This window comes from Manis javanica, chromosome 1 (genome assembly GCF_040802235.1).
Source record: "Manis javanica isolate MJ-LG chromosome 1, MJ_LKY, whole genome shotgun sequence".
NCBI classification, from domain to species: Eukaryota; Metazoa; Chordata; class Mammalia; order Pholidota; family Manidae; genus Manis; species Manis javanica.
Window position 1 is genome coordinate 21873022 of NC_133156.1, and position 14530 is coordinate 21887551.

Sequence of the window (14530 nt, forward strand, 5' to 3'; positions counted from 1 at the left end):
CTGGCAGTCTTGCAGGGAGGCAGTGAGACCCAGGGGGCTGGTGCAACAAATGCTTGAGGGGTTGGACACCTTCCCAGCAGCGTGCTGGCTAAGACCTCATCCTTGGGGCAAGCGGGAGACAGATGAGTAAGAACAAGGCGAGCCTCTTGCAGGTAACTCGCCCAGGCACTCGAGCCCAGTTACCAGAACAGGAGCCACAGGCAGTTGCATCCTGGAGCAAGGCCAGATGACACCGACGACAGCCAGGCCCCTGGGTCGGGGCTGGACCCGCAGCGAGGCTTCTGTGAGGTGGAGCTGCAGAACGCTGGCTCAGAACTTGCCAACGCCCTCTTGTCCGTGGTCCCAACCGCTTCCAGAGACCTGCCGAGGCTGTGTGGGTGGGGAAAGGGTGGGGGCCACGGGACTTGAGGTGTGAAGAGAAGACAGGTGTGGGTGGACCAGTAGAGGATGAGCTGCACAGCTAGTGGGACCACTGCCTACAACACCCAAACTGACCTGCAAATGCAAACCCGTGCAGAGCCGGAGAATCCCAAATGCAGCAGGGCTGAACTCCAAACGGGGCATGTTCAGGCCAGGAAAGAAAACGCAGCCCAAGAAAAGCAGCAGATGAATTCAGACAGTTCAATATCATACGAAAGAAAGTCTAGATGCCTTCTGTATGTCGAGTCAAACAGACGGAGCCCAGTCGGTACGATTCCCCGGGGGCAGTTTTTAGCCTCAGTACAAGGAGAGCTTTTGGACAGCCTGCCGTGCTGACTCCACAAACTCCTTCACTTTGTATTTATTCAGCAAGCCCATACTGATTAGGGGACCGTACATCCTGGTTTGCCCAGCAAGGTGCCAGCCCATGCTGTGGTACAGGCTCCTGACTGGGCAGCATCCCCCTTACGCTTAAAGCATCCTGGTTTGAATGAAGTATAGGATTCCCTACTCCCTACCCACTGAGCACCTGCTGTGTGCTGGGAATTGGACCAAACACTGAAAACACAATCCCTGATTTTAGGGAACTCACAGTCTAGCTAGAAAAGGAGAAACTGAAAGAACAAATTAGGATATGGTGTGGTAGGGACTGTATAAATGAAAGTGCTGGGGACGGAGACACTGTTTCCACTGTCAGAGAGGAAAGAGTCCACGGCTCACTCAAAACCACCTTTTTCACTTATTCATTTAACACGTACTTGCTGAACAAGTGCTGTGTGCCAGGCACTATACAGGGAGCGTTGATACAATCCTGAACAAAATGTCACTCCTCCCCCGCCCCACCCCCGCCATGAAGATTTTATGGTAAGTGAGCTGAACTTATAAACCTCTCTTACACTTTTGAAAAACCTACTCAGCGGGTAGATTGCTGACATGTGTCCAACCAAACAGTGCCTTTGCAACTTCCAGTAGCTGGCCAAACCCAATCACAAAAGTCCAATAAAAGCAAACCCCTTTTCCAAATGGAAGCCTTTCAAATACATGAAGGTAGTTCATATATTTTCCTTAAGTTTTCTGTTTTCCAGGCTAAATATTCCTAGTTATTTTATTCAGGTTTCCTGTAATCTGGATATCAGACTTCTCACCATTCTGGCCGCTCGGTCATTCTGATTATCCGCATCCCTCTGAAGAACAGAAGCCCAGAACAAACAGCCTCCAAGTTGGGGTACGCCCTGGCTGTACACACACTGGGACCTCTGTCTCCCCATCCTGTTCCTCTCGACCAGCCCCCCTTCCACACACTGGCCATATTGATTTACAGTCTAATAAAAATCCTAGGTCTTTTCACAAGAATTGCTCTTAAGCCATTATTTATAATCATTTCTCTACAACTTAAGTGTCCCCACCACACTATCCCAGGTAATAATATATCCTTTGTTTCTACATTATTTCATCTTATCAGTTTATGATTCCATAGAGTTACAGAGTGTTTGTATTCAGGGACGTGAGGACCTTCTAGTCTGGTCCGTACATGTACAGATGCAGTTACTGATGTACAAAGAGGTTGTGTAATAGCCTGAAATCACAGCTCGTTGCATTCCAGGCTGTCCAGATACAGACTCCAACCCCCCATGTGGAAGCACCCGTGTCATCTGTAACTATTTCCTCTCCCTCACCCCCTCAGTGCTCCAAGGGCATTCAAGGACCTGCCCTCCAAGAAACAGCCCTACTTTCAGGATGTTACAATGTTCAACCCATTGTCCATGGGTTTTTGAAAAATGTAACTGCCCTTGTTGAAGCCCTGTAAAAGCTTCCCCGTTGTGTGTCAGCTGGAGCCCAGCCCCTGCAGCACACCTCAGGGGAGCTGCTTGCCTTTCCAGCCTGCAGTTTCATTATTTCTTCCCTGAAGCTCTGCTGCGGACTTGAATGAGCACCACTTCCAAATACGCCACGTCTCCTGGGTCACCCTGAGCCTTTTCCTGAAGCTCCCTCTTTTTGGAGTGCTTCTCCCCACGAGGCAAACTCCTGAGTTCCCATTTTCAGGCTCACCTGCATGAGGAAGCCTCCCCCAATTCTCTCCATTACACTGCCCCCCGCTACCCATCCCATAAGCCCTGGCACTGAAGCACCTCATGTATGTGCCGTATGTGCCACTTGGCCCCTTAACACATGGTGATGTTTTTACTGTCCCCTCTCCAGAATGACCCCCGTGAGGACAGGCATCACAGCTGCCATCTAATACATATTCAACAACTATTCCATTCCATTATTCAACAAATATTAACTGAACGTATTTGATGCTAGGTCCTGGCATACGGGGGCAAACAAGGGCCGTGAGGCCTTGTCTCTGTGCACCTTACAGGACAGATGTCCACCGAGGACAAGGACAAACAACGGAACACAACGAGAGCTGTAATGGGGGGAATACTGGCACTATGGGTACATATGGGAGGGGGCCTAATCGAGACTAGGGGGCAGGGAAGGACTCTCTAGAGAGGTCAAGGTAAGCCAAGATCCGAGAAATCATCCGAGTGAAGAACAAGGCTGAAACCAGCTCCTATCTCCTCCCTACACGGCATTTTTACCATTTCTTCAAAGCCACTGATTAAGGGCAGAGAAGGATGGAGGCCTGGGGGACCCGGCTGGAGACACGAATCAGTACTACGGAGGATCTGACTGTGATGGAGGGTGATACTGAAAAATTTTAATAACAGGTACAACAGGGACACACTGACCCTTTCAGCTGGACAGCGGAGGAAGCCCAGAGGCAGCCCTGGCCCACCCCCTCCACAGAAGGCTTCGGTCGGCATATGACGACAGCAGGTTCCAAGGGGGACTTTAGACACTTGGTCTAGAAAGTATCTCCTAAGGGGACGCATCACGAACCTGGCCCTGCGCCCACTGTCTCCTACAGCAGCTGCTCTGGACTCGGCTACTACCTCTGGCCGCTGCTTTCACATACTCTTCCCCATTTAATGCTCTTTTAATACCCAGAATATGTTCAAAAGGGCCCAGTGTCTGCTTTTCCTGCTCGGGGCTTTCTTTGCCTGCCTCCCAGTTGACAGAGGAATTCTAAATATGTGTGTGGGGCTCAGCGAGGCCGCCGGTATGTCGGGCTATTCATTTTATTGGGGTCTATATATCCCTGCAGAGATACCAGAGGGGGACTCCATGTGAGGCGGGTCCGTCAGGGAAAAAATGGAAAAGCAGATCTCCCTGGCACCGCTACTACTCAGCCTGCTGCTTTATGAGAGCCTGACACGCCCACCATCTACGCAGCATTGCACCATGAGGTCTTCAGGGTCTGCATAGAAGGAAAGAACATGTTTCTCAAAGCCCCTTTCTGAGGCTTTAGGGGGCCTTCTGTATTTGTCCGGTGACAGGAGGGGGCGCCTTTCAGTGCTGGCTTCACCCACTTCCCATCGCTCACTTGAGGGGTGTTGACGGGGGGCCTACTCCATGCGGCATACTTCCTTCGCCTCAGAGTCACACTGCAATCCCTAAATTTTGAAAGATCATGAATCCACATACGTTAGGGGAAAATAATGAGTATTTCTACCACCCTCTATAAATTTGGAGAATTCAACAGTTTATTGCTTCTTCTTACCTCTGGAACTGCTCAGTATTTGTGACTCAGGCCCTTCTCGAGGGGCTTTTACTCAGCTCTTGGGGGATTTGTGGCCAGTCAGATCAAACAGACCCTCCCAGACCTCCCTGCGGGACTGACCCACGCACTCAAGTGCCTGCGGGCCCAGCAGGTGAAGAATTACCCACAGGCCACCCTGCCCCTTCCCCCTTCTCAGAGGCCCTGGCCAGCCAGGCCTCCCCAGCTCCCGGTTTCCGTTGTATCCAGAGAAGGTTCTGGCTGCTTCCAGGCCTAGGCTGTTCTGCTGTGTGCCTGGAGCCGGCCCCAGGAGGTGGTGGCCCCCGAGCACGCACCTTTGATGTCTTCCCAACATTTCCTGAGTCTACAGTCTCGGGGCAGATCCCTGAACTTTGTGAGCCCAGCTGCCTCCTGTGGAAGCTGTGAATCACAGTGGCTAACCCAGAGGGCTGCTGTGAGGACAAAGTGAGGGTGCACTAGGTGGACCCCACCCCCCTGCTTCACCGCACACCACCCCAGAAGACAGGCCAGTGGCGGGACGCGGGGGAAGGTGTGGAGCGGCCGACGTAGCACTGCCCAGACCTCAGTACCAGGAAACCTGTGCCCGTGAGCCAGCACGCCCATCCCAAACACCGTCAGCCACCGCCCCCGCCAAACCAGCTGGGCTTTGCCAAACGGGTGACTAACGGCCCAGAGCAGCTCGTGAGTTCTGCCAGCTGGCCACTTACCCCAGCATCTCATGTAAAGCCCCAGAACACACGGCAGGCGGGGGTAGAATCTGCGTCAGGAAGCGCTGCCTGTGACACCACACCTTTGCCCCTCTCCCCGCCCTGTTCGGTGACACCCACAGTGAGCCCTGCAATCACAGAGATCTACGACCTCCCCTCCCAAGCCTTCAGCAGCGAGAACCTTGAGGGGCACAGCTCACACCCGTTTCCTCTGCATAGCATACCACCTCGTTTTTATTTTTTCCTGCTTCCTATCTGGACGAAGAGAGGGGCCTCCAGCTGTTCCTGTCGGTCAGATGGCCAGTATTTCCCTTCTGAGAGGGCGTGTTTGCTGAAGCAGCGTTTTAGCACCAGATTAGCACCTGATGCGTTAGTGCTTTTATCACGAGCAATGTTTGCCATCCCGGGCCAGGCAGCACGGTTACCATCTCGGGTCCCCTGCTCGCTGCTCTTGGTCTGTCCTCTCGCTGTAACCTGCACCTTAACCACACAAGAGGGCCAGAGCAGTCAGGCTTCAGAAATCCCTGGTCCCTGAGCTCCACTGATTTCTCTTCACTGGTATCTGTCCCCTGCCTGCCTCTTTTTCCATCCCAGAACCAATATTTCAAAGAATTTCAGTTCTTGGGCACATCATGATTGTTCAATTAATGTTTGATAATGTGATTTCAGTCACTAGACATACAGGCACCTTCCAGGGGGCAGCAATTCCCACCACAGAATGTCAGGCCCAGCAGGGAACCTGCAAGCCACACAGGAGCCCTTCGTTCTGTAGATGGGGAAACCGAGGCACAGAAAGTGAAGTGACTCACCCCTGTTTCCACCTGGTTATTTATCATCTTTACTGAGACTTTCTACTTTCCATCCACACAGCACCGTGATCACGAAACACGCCTCTTGTTCCCTGCAAGATCAGCATGTTCTAAGTTTTGAACCAAATATTTAAAAAGCTGGCAAATAAAAAACTAGAATTTCTTTGTTTGCCCAGACAGTTCACCCAAGATTTCGTAAACCTGGCCGTGTGCCAGAATTATTACCTGGGCGACCTTCCAAGTGCAATTTCTCTACCAAGTCAGATCTGGGCTAGGCGGGATGTGAGACTGTCTGCGGGCTACTGGTTTGGGGTTCGTTTTGTCTGTTTCTCCCAGTGATTTTGCTGCATATCGGTTTGGAGACTGCGGACCTGATGGGCGTCCACTCCTTAGGGACACCACAGGGGAAGGGCAGGGAGGAGGTGCCTCAAGATATCTGAGAAGGATGAGGCTCCTGGGATCGCAGCTGAAGTCACCCGTCAGAACACGAGTTCCCGGTAGGAACCTGCAGTCATTGGAATGCTGAATACAAAGCCCACCTGCTAGACCATTGGGGGTGAATCCACCTGGGCCCGCATGCCCTGCCCCCGGGCAGTGTCCCCACACACCGCCCCTTCTGGCATGTGAACAGCTGTGCCACTGGGGCCGAGCCTCAGAGGGCAGCAGAGCAGTGATCACAAGGCACGTGTAACCTAAAACCTACAGACCGAAGTAGACACACTCTCGTCAACATGTAGTTCTAGCACTTTGTCTTCTGGCTCTAATTCCCTCTTACTGCTTCTTTCCAAGTAAGTCCATGAGTTCTGGGAATGTCCAGAACTGCACATGCCCAGGACCAGGATGGGTTTACCGTGAGTAACCTGCCAAGCCACAGTTCATGCAGTTCAGTTGGTTCAGGCCACCAAGCAACCTCCTTGTCACTCGGCGTAATGACCCGACTCTAATTCCAGGGAAGGCAGCGCAGCATGGGCTCCTGGGCGCGGGTGCACCACCGGTGCGGGACTCGTGCCAACAGGGGGTGAGCCCCAGCTGTGCACCTACCCTGGGCCAGTCACACGGCCTTTGTGTGCAAAATGGGGCTGGGGCAGCTCCCGCTGGCTCAGATTGAGATAATGCACAGAAAGCACCCGGTTGCTTTTATTTAACGTCACCCTGTAAGCATGTAAGCCACGGCTTCAGGGCGCACGTGAAGCCACATCCCTCCCGGGACAGTGGGTCCCTGTCAAAGCGAACAGAGAGGGACCGGCTCCCCAGCCTTCCCGGCCCCTGCTGCCCCAGCACCCTCCGGAAACCGCAAAAATGCCCGGGTCCATGCTTCTGCTGCCACTGTGGCACTGGGACACCCGGTGTGTCATTTCTGCAAATCCCTGGGCATCCAGGAGACTTCAAGCCTGGCGGGGTGACCAGCCCCAACAGGGCCTGTGGGCGACGTCCCCTTCACAGAAGGGCGTTGCTTCAGAACTTAGTTTATAAGCTCTGCCTGCAACTTGAGGCCAGAGCATGGGGTTTTCACATCACACATGAAAGGCCCTGGGCGGGGCGGGGCGGGGGCACATCCAGCCAATTCTGCAAATTTGCTCTCAAATGTTTCTACCAGGAAGGGCCACAAAGTCACAAAGAAAGGCCCGGGCTATTCAAGCACTCAAAGCTTTTGTATTTAAAAATAAGAAGGGGCTGGCCGGTTTAGGGGATTTATAAGTTAGCTGAAAATCAGGGCAGGGACTCCTAGGCCAGGACTCGCTGACAGCTATGATCTCAACGCAAGTCCTCAGGACCCTCTTCTAGAAGGGGAGGGGGGAGGGCTCTCCGTAAACCTGGGACACTGAGAGCTGGCTGGTGGTTCAGGGAACTAGCCGGGGCCACCAGCAGGCAGGGGACCCCGTGTGGGAGGTGGACACAAGTTGTAGCTGCAGGGTCCAAGAGAGGGCAGGCAGGCCGCGGGAAGAAAGCCCCAGGCCTCTCAGAGGCCAAGCAGCATGGAGCCCCAAGTGCTCCCCCCTCAAGGGCCACCTGGCCTCCCTTGCTGAAAACCTGTGGCCACTTAGAGCTACATGGAGTCCCGTTTCAGCACCTAGGCCCTTGTGAGCATTTTGATTCTTCATCCATGAGGTGTCTGGGGGAGGCTGGCTGAGCGGAAGGAGGGGGCACCCAGGACGGCAGGGCTGCCCGGACGCGTCTGGGCCACGGTCCCCTCACAGAATCCAGGCCTGTCCAAGCACACTCGCCAGGCTGACCAAACGTTGTCCCCGGCAGCCAGGGGCCCAGCTGGGCCGTCGTTCAACACTGTGTGGTTGGTGTTTGAATAAAGCAGAAAGAGCCCCAGTTCAGAGCCTGGGCCTGGGGTCTGACCCCAGCTGGACTTGCAGCCTGGCCATAAGGAAGCCCCACACCTCTCTCTACAGTCTCTGTCTCTGCGAATTCCTAATTTGTTTTGCAGAGAAATTACCGGAAGCCTTTTAATCTCCCGACAACCCAGTCCAAAGTGTGACCCGAACCATTTCCGAGCATGCGGTAAGAAACACAGATTCCTGGGCCAGCCCCAGACAAACTGAAACAGACGCTCTGGGAAAAATGACCAAGAAACTCTGCACTTTAACAAACTCTCCGTGATTCTCAAGCACCCTGAGGAGCGAAAGTCGCTGACCTCAAGGATAAGAGTCCATACTCCTCAGTGTGGCTCCAGCGCCTGTACAACTCGCCTTCTGAGTCCCATTCCCAGCACTCCTCTGCTCCGACACCACTGGCTGACATTGAGGTCCCCACGCCACAGGCCAGGCCCTGGGCTGATCAAATGCACACGTTTAGCCCTCAGGGCATCTCTACCAGCAACTCTGTGAGGCCGAGGCTCCCAGAGGGTAACTCAGCCAACATCACACAGGGAGTATGATGCTGAGGCCAGATGCACATTCCAGCCGTGGGACTGCAGAACCCTCGCTGTCAACCGTCCCCAGCATACCGTGCTACACACACCCTCGGACGTGCCCAGAATCGACACCTGTGCGCCCCTGCTCAGCGTGGCCTCTTGGCCTGCATGCCTCACGACGCCCTTACCCTTTGCAAATATGCAGACTTCAAACGTTTCACTTGGCCACCAAACTTCCATGGGGCCCACCAAGGAGAATGGCTACTCCCTCCCTCGCAGTCCGACTGTCCTTGGTTCAGATCACTGCTTCAGCGCGGTGAAAACTGCACTGTGTGTGTCCATGCTCCGGCCTCCTTTATGAGGATGTTTAGGGCAGTGAAACTGCTCCGTATGTCACTACAGTGGCAGAGGCCTGTCATCATACACTTGTCCACGGCCACGGAGCACAGCACCCCAAAAGTGAACTGTACACAATGGACACCTGTCCTTCTAGGTCAGCAGCTGTGACCGATATCCCATCTGGGAGGCCTGCCCACAGTCAGGGAGGCAGCGCACGTGGAGGGCAGGGGGTACATGGAAATTGAGCTTCACACTCACTTTTGCTGTGTACCTAAAATTGCTCTAAAAATGGTCTATATTCACATGTTTAAAACCCCTAAGGCTGTTATCCATGTCGCAGCCACATGGGCGGGCGGCTAGAAGAGGCCAAGTGCATGCTAAAGATGAATATGCAGGGCAGCCGCTTTCCCCCGAGGCTGAGGACAGCATCTGAGGAGGCCCCCAGTGGGGACAGGAGACCAGGAGGAGACCCCAGGGGGGTGGGGGGTCAAGCACAGGAACCCAGAGGGAGGGAGCCTCGCAGGACAGGGAGAGAGACTGGGGCTGTGCCGCCAGCCCCGAGGACAAGCCGAGGAAGGGACCTGGTCTGCACCCCTGACACTGCCAGAGACGGGGAGGGCAAAGCACAGAGGCAGGAGCCGGAGGGAGGGAAGCGGGACAGAGGCCGGGCAGAGGGTGGGGCAAGCTGGAGTGGCCCGCGGCTTTGCGCACAAGGGCTTCGGAGCCCAGCCATTCCGGCAGGGGGGCCGGACAGCACTGGGAGGGGAAGGAGGCCCGTGCAGTCAGTCCCAGTGGGCCGGGAGGCAGATTCTAGGAGCACCAGGGGACCCTCATCACCCAGTCACAACGCAAAGGGGAAGAAAACTGGCCGGTGGATTACACTGCAGGAACCCAGACTGGAACCTCCTGGGGAACGATCCCAAGAGACGTTTCAATGGCGATTCTGATGCCAGGGATCAAAGTGTATGACACAAGTTTTAGAAGCAGGGCAATTAATGATTTGTCTTCGAAGGAAAATCTGGAAGAAAAAATTCAGAACTACCAGCTGTATAGTAATGGCACGGAGCAGACCAAAGAGACAGAAATCCCACACATTTAGAGATGAAGTGACAGCAGAAGAGGCCTTGCACTCTTTATGTTGACTACATACGAGGTTAGAAAGATCACTCGGTCACTCTGCCACTGTGTGCCCACAATTCACACCAGACTTGGCATTAGACACCCTTGGGTCGCAAACCCAGCTCTCCACTTACCAGCTCTGCGGACTTTGGTGTTGCTCAGTCTCACTGAGGCTCGGCTTCCTTACCTGTGAAAAAGAAAGAATAGCACTTAGCTAATAGGGTTGCTGTTAGGACTGCGTGACATAAAATACAGGAAGTGCTGTAGAACAGTGGCTGGCAGAAAGGGTCTATAAGTGACAGTGTGGCAGTGGCTTCACTGCTGCTATGATACAACCTCGTGCAGACACCCTTCCCATACCCATGGCCCACCCCCCAAGGGAGTCAACTAGAGCCCCTGCAAATCTCCCCCTCAGTCTTCCGGGGGCAACCAGATGGACCCACACACTCAGCTGTCGTGCACAGTGATGCGGGAGCTGTGGGCTCCAGCCAGATGGAGCCGGAAGCTTGGAGACAGACTGAAAACATGTCAGGGCTCAGTGTCAGGGCCATGGCTGGCTTTTGCTAAGACACAGATGAAACTGGAAGTGAAGTTAGAAGTAAAAATGTTATGAGAGAGAAATCAAGCAGTCCTGAGAGGTGGGAGTCAGGGACTGAGGAAAAACAACGGGCGGGAAGACAAATAGAAGCCCGGACCGACCAACAGAGGTGCTGACGGATGCCCGCTGAGTCGGGGAGGAGATTGGAGGGGCGGCGGCATCTAGGAGGAGCGGGGCCGGAGCTGGGCGTACAGCAGGGCCCCGGCCCCTGGGACAGGGACAAAGGCAGTCCAACCTTTCCTTCGAACTTGTCAACAATTTCTTTTACAAACTTTAAAACCCGTGCATACTGCTGCCCTACACGTCTGCTCCCCACTCTGTGCTGTCCCCAAGCAGACCTGTCACACACAGCACACCAGACAAAAAGCTGTGGAGGTGTTCCAGTAAGAAAGATCCCAAGCAGGATGAGTACTTTTAGGGCAGTTGTTCCACAGGGACGGGACGGCGCTCACGGGAGTGTCTGCAGTGTGAGCAGCGAGTGGGCAGCCCTGGCCTCTGGCCCCACCTCAGCCGCAGACTAGTTGTGCCGCCCTGGACAGCTGACTTAACCTAGCCAGGCATCTCTCTGTAAATCTGCACGATGGGGAGGCGGAACTGAATGTTTTCCAAGCGTGGTTGCTGCGCTGCCAACATTCTAGATCCTGTGGTTCTTTGAACCCCTAGTTATTTCTACATCCGACTTTCTCACAGCAGCCAAACAGTATTGCCAGCCGTCTTGCCAGCCACGTCAACAATATTTTATTTATTATATTACTATGAAGTGAATAGGTTATTTATCATCTCCCAGTACAACCTGTACTTGAGTACAATTCCAACATGCATAATAATTCTCTCCTCCCTTGAACTCCCAAAGCACGGCCATCTAGACGCCGCGCAGTGTACTTCTCACCCTCTGCTTCCTGCTGGGTTATTCAGGAAAATGCCTTCTGTCCGTTACCAGATGTTAAGCTCCCTGGATGCTACCTGGAGACCCAACTGCCGGGAGAAAGCAGAACGGAGCTTCCGCCTCTGCAGTCCTCAGAGCCCAGGACAGCACCCTGCCCACACCTGAGCTCTGTGGGTGTTGGAGAGAAGGCAAAACATGAAGGGACTCGTCGGATGAGCCGAGTAAGGCCCCCACCCTTTGCTCCACCCCCAACACAGCAGCACGGCCAACCTAGAGCCTCTGCCTGGACCTGGCAGACACTGAGCCGACTTCATGGCAAATGGCCCCCAAGGGTTTGGGGAGATGGCCAAACACACACACAAGGCGCTGCGGAGCGGGTGCATCAGGGGAAACAGGGAGTGGAGCCCCCACGGTTCCCAGGCAGCAAACGTGCTCAGGCGTCACCTGTGGTGGCACAAAGGGACTGGGGTGTGGAGCTGAAGGAACCAGGTCACACCGGCCGGCAAAGCATCTTCTCAGCAGAGCAATGAGGGCGAGGGCAGAAGAGGGCGAGAGGGGGACAGTCAAGCGCTCTCTCAAGACAAAGGCCCCCCCCAGCCATATTTTCTAATCATCCTGCACAGAGTTCAGAGGGGACCCGTGGTTCCATTTCCACGAGATCTCAGTCCTCCAACGTCCCGGCAGCTCGCTTGAGCGCCCTGTGCTCCACCGCCTCCCAGTCCCGGTCCAGGGAAGTGCAGCCCCGGGATCCCTGCGGGCGCTCCGCATCCCTGCTGAGCGTCCGCCTCCAGAGGCGCTCTGCGCCCTGACCCCGGGCCAGCCTCCGACCTGCCTCCAGCGGCCTCGCTGCCCTGCACAGCCCGGACACCCCTGCCAGCGGGACCCTGGTCTGCTCTGGCACAGGCCCTCTCCTCCTTGCCTCCTGCCTCTCCACCCGCAGGGCAGCCGCCCTCTGCTAGGCCGCCTGGCATTTCAGGCCCCTCCCTCCTTCGCTCCCTTCCTCGTCCAAGACCAACGCCTATTCTAGAGACAGGCTGGGTTAGGACCCCCCTGGTGTCTGATTTAGGGCGTCTCACTAACGGCAATCAAGTGTCTGCTAGTCTTCAGTCCCGGGCTGAATTTTCATTTGTGTTGACCTGCTAGTTCCCACTGTGCGCACAGAAGGGGTTCCCTCGGCTGAGCCCAGAGCACCCAGTGGCCTCCCATGCCTGCCGCTGCCCTGTCCCAGCAGCCACCACAGCCTGGGACTCCAAGGCCCTTGCCACGGCAGGGAAGGAGAGGCTGTGCAGGGGGTGGGCCTCGGGGCTGAGCGGGCACTGGTCTGCCTCACAGCCACGGGATGCCCAGGCCAGCTGCAAACACCCTTTCTTACAAAAGAGGCCACCAGGCCACCTCACCAGGTGTTAATGCCTCCTGCCTTCAGAGGCTCAGGGCCAGGACCTTCCAAAACAGCCACACCTGGGCCCCATTCCGCCCTCACAGCCCCGGGGCAACAGTTCTGGTCTCTGACGGGCTCTGCAAATGACCTCTCACCTCTCAGCTGGGCTCCTGCTTTGTTACCAGACTCCTAATGAATCTACAGCAACAGGAATCACTTGGGTGCCATCCCTGGTGAGTCAGTGTCCCCCCTCCCCCAGTGGCACGCATGACACAGACTGCCCAGGGTTCAGGCGTCCGAGCGTCACTGCCCACCTGGCAATGGCTAATTTATCACCTCAATTACTGGCATGTGCCTGGGGGCCACGCAGGTTGTCGCTCAAACATCTGGCAGTTGTTTACCTCCCCAGCTGCCTAACAGTTGGCAGCCCTCTGCCCTCACCTCCCTTAGCCTCCTGCGGAAAGAGGCCCAGCCCCTCACCCGCCCTTTCCCCTCCTGCGGGGGAGATGCGTCCGAAGCAGCCTGGCTCAGCCGCTCTGTGCGGCCCGTTCTGCTCTGCCGCGGGCCATCCCTAGATAGGCACCCAGCTTTGGAGCTGGTCTGACTCCTCTCTTTGACCCTGCCTGCCGCCTCTTCTCGTCATCGATCTCCCACAGGCCCCTCCTGCGTCTCCTTCTCTGCACAAAGGTCCTGCCATCTCCTTTACCTTTTAAGCCCATTCTTTTGCCCACAGGTGTGTTCCTCTCCCAGGTACAGCGGCTTTGGACACCCCTGGTCACTTTCCTGCCAAGTCATTCTTCCCAAGAACTGCCTGAAGTACAGGAGCACATACGTCCCACCCAGGGCTTCTCCAATGGGTGCAGGGAAGTCTCCGGTCAGGGAGTTAATACATCAGCAAAATGGATTCAAATTTCAAAGTACCTTCCTGGCTGACAGTGAGGGCTCTCCAAGGGATTCTCCCAAATGGATTCACCTCTTTTTCTCACAGATACCCACTCTTTTCCCACCCCCCTCAACCCTAATGCCTCTGACTTACCTTCTTCAATAGCATCAACCTGACCTTCTAAATCAGCACCCAGAGGTTCCAGGGAATTCCCATGACTACGGCAATCTGCTCTTTGCACTGTCCTCTCCGTCCTGGGTCTCAGCTCTGCTGCTGGTACCCACCGGCTCCCGTCCCTCGCCCCTCCTGCAAGCAGACCCCCAGCAGCGGTGGCAGCCCCTGCTAATCACCAAGCATTGCCTAGCACCAGGCACTGCGCCAAGCACTTCATGTATATGATTCACCTGCCCTTAGTTTAGCTTTCTGAGCCCTCACTAACCTGGGGTAAAGCACCAAGGCTGGAGAAGCAGCTTTAAAGTAAGAGCTGCATCAACGCCGACTCCTCCGGACGCCCTGACTTGGCGTGTCCTGCCATCTCTGTCCCCTTCTAATCCCCACTCACTCGTGCCTGTGCCTTCTTGACCCTGAACATACAACCTTGTTTTTACATTAAGAAGTAATACTTCATTTTAAAAACTGCACATTTTTCTAAAGAGCTCTGAATTTCTGACGGTTTGGGGTTAAGGATGACACATGTGTTTGGAGCCTTCCTCTGCTTATTACTAGCTTTGTGATTCTGGCTGTTGTTTCTTTAAGCTGCTGAACCTGTTCCCTCATTTATAAAGTGAAAATAATACAGACGGTGCAGATTTTTTTTAATTGCAGAAATTATGCGTGAAGTACTTACCCATGCCCAGAACCTAGTAGATGGGATACAAATATCCCCTTTGTCCAAAAATACTT

The 14530-nt window shown here is 54.8% G+C and overlaps 1 long non-coding RNA gene across 2 annotated transcripts in view; it reads right to left on the bottom strand.

Annotated features, from left to right (window-relative positions):
• LOC108409637 (uncharacterized) overlaps positions 1-14442 on the bottom strand; it is a 274470-nt gene extending 260028 nt beyond the window's left edge. Inside the window, exons 1-2 of one of the 2 annotated variants that reach the window (XR_012128283.1) lie at positions 11370-14442; positions 10017-10069 (exon numbers count right to left, since the gene is read on the bottom strand). This is a non-coding gene — a long non-coding RNA (uncharacterized lncRNA). The other variant, XR_012128287.1, reaches the window with a different exon arrangement.
• Positions 14443-14530: the final 88 nt, after the last annotated feature.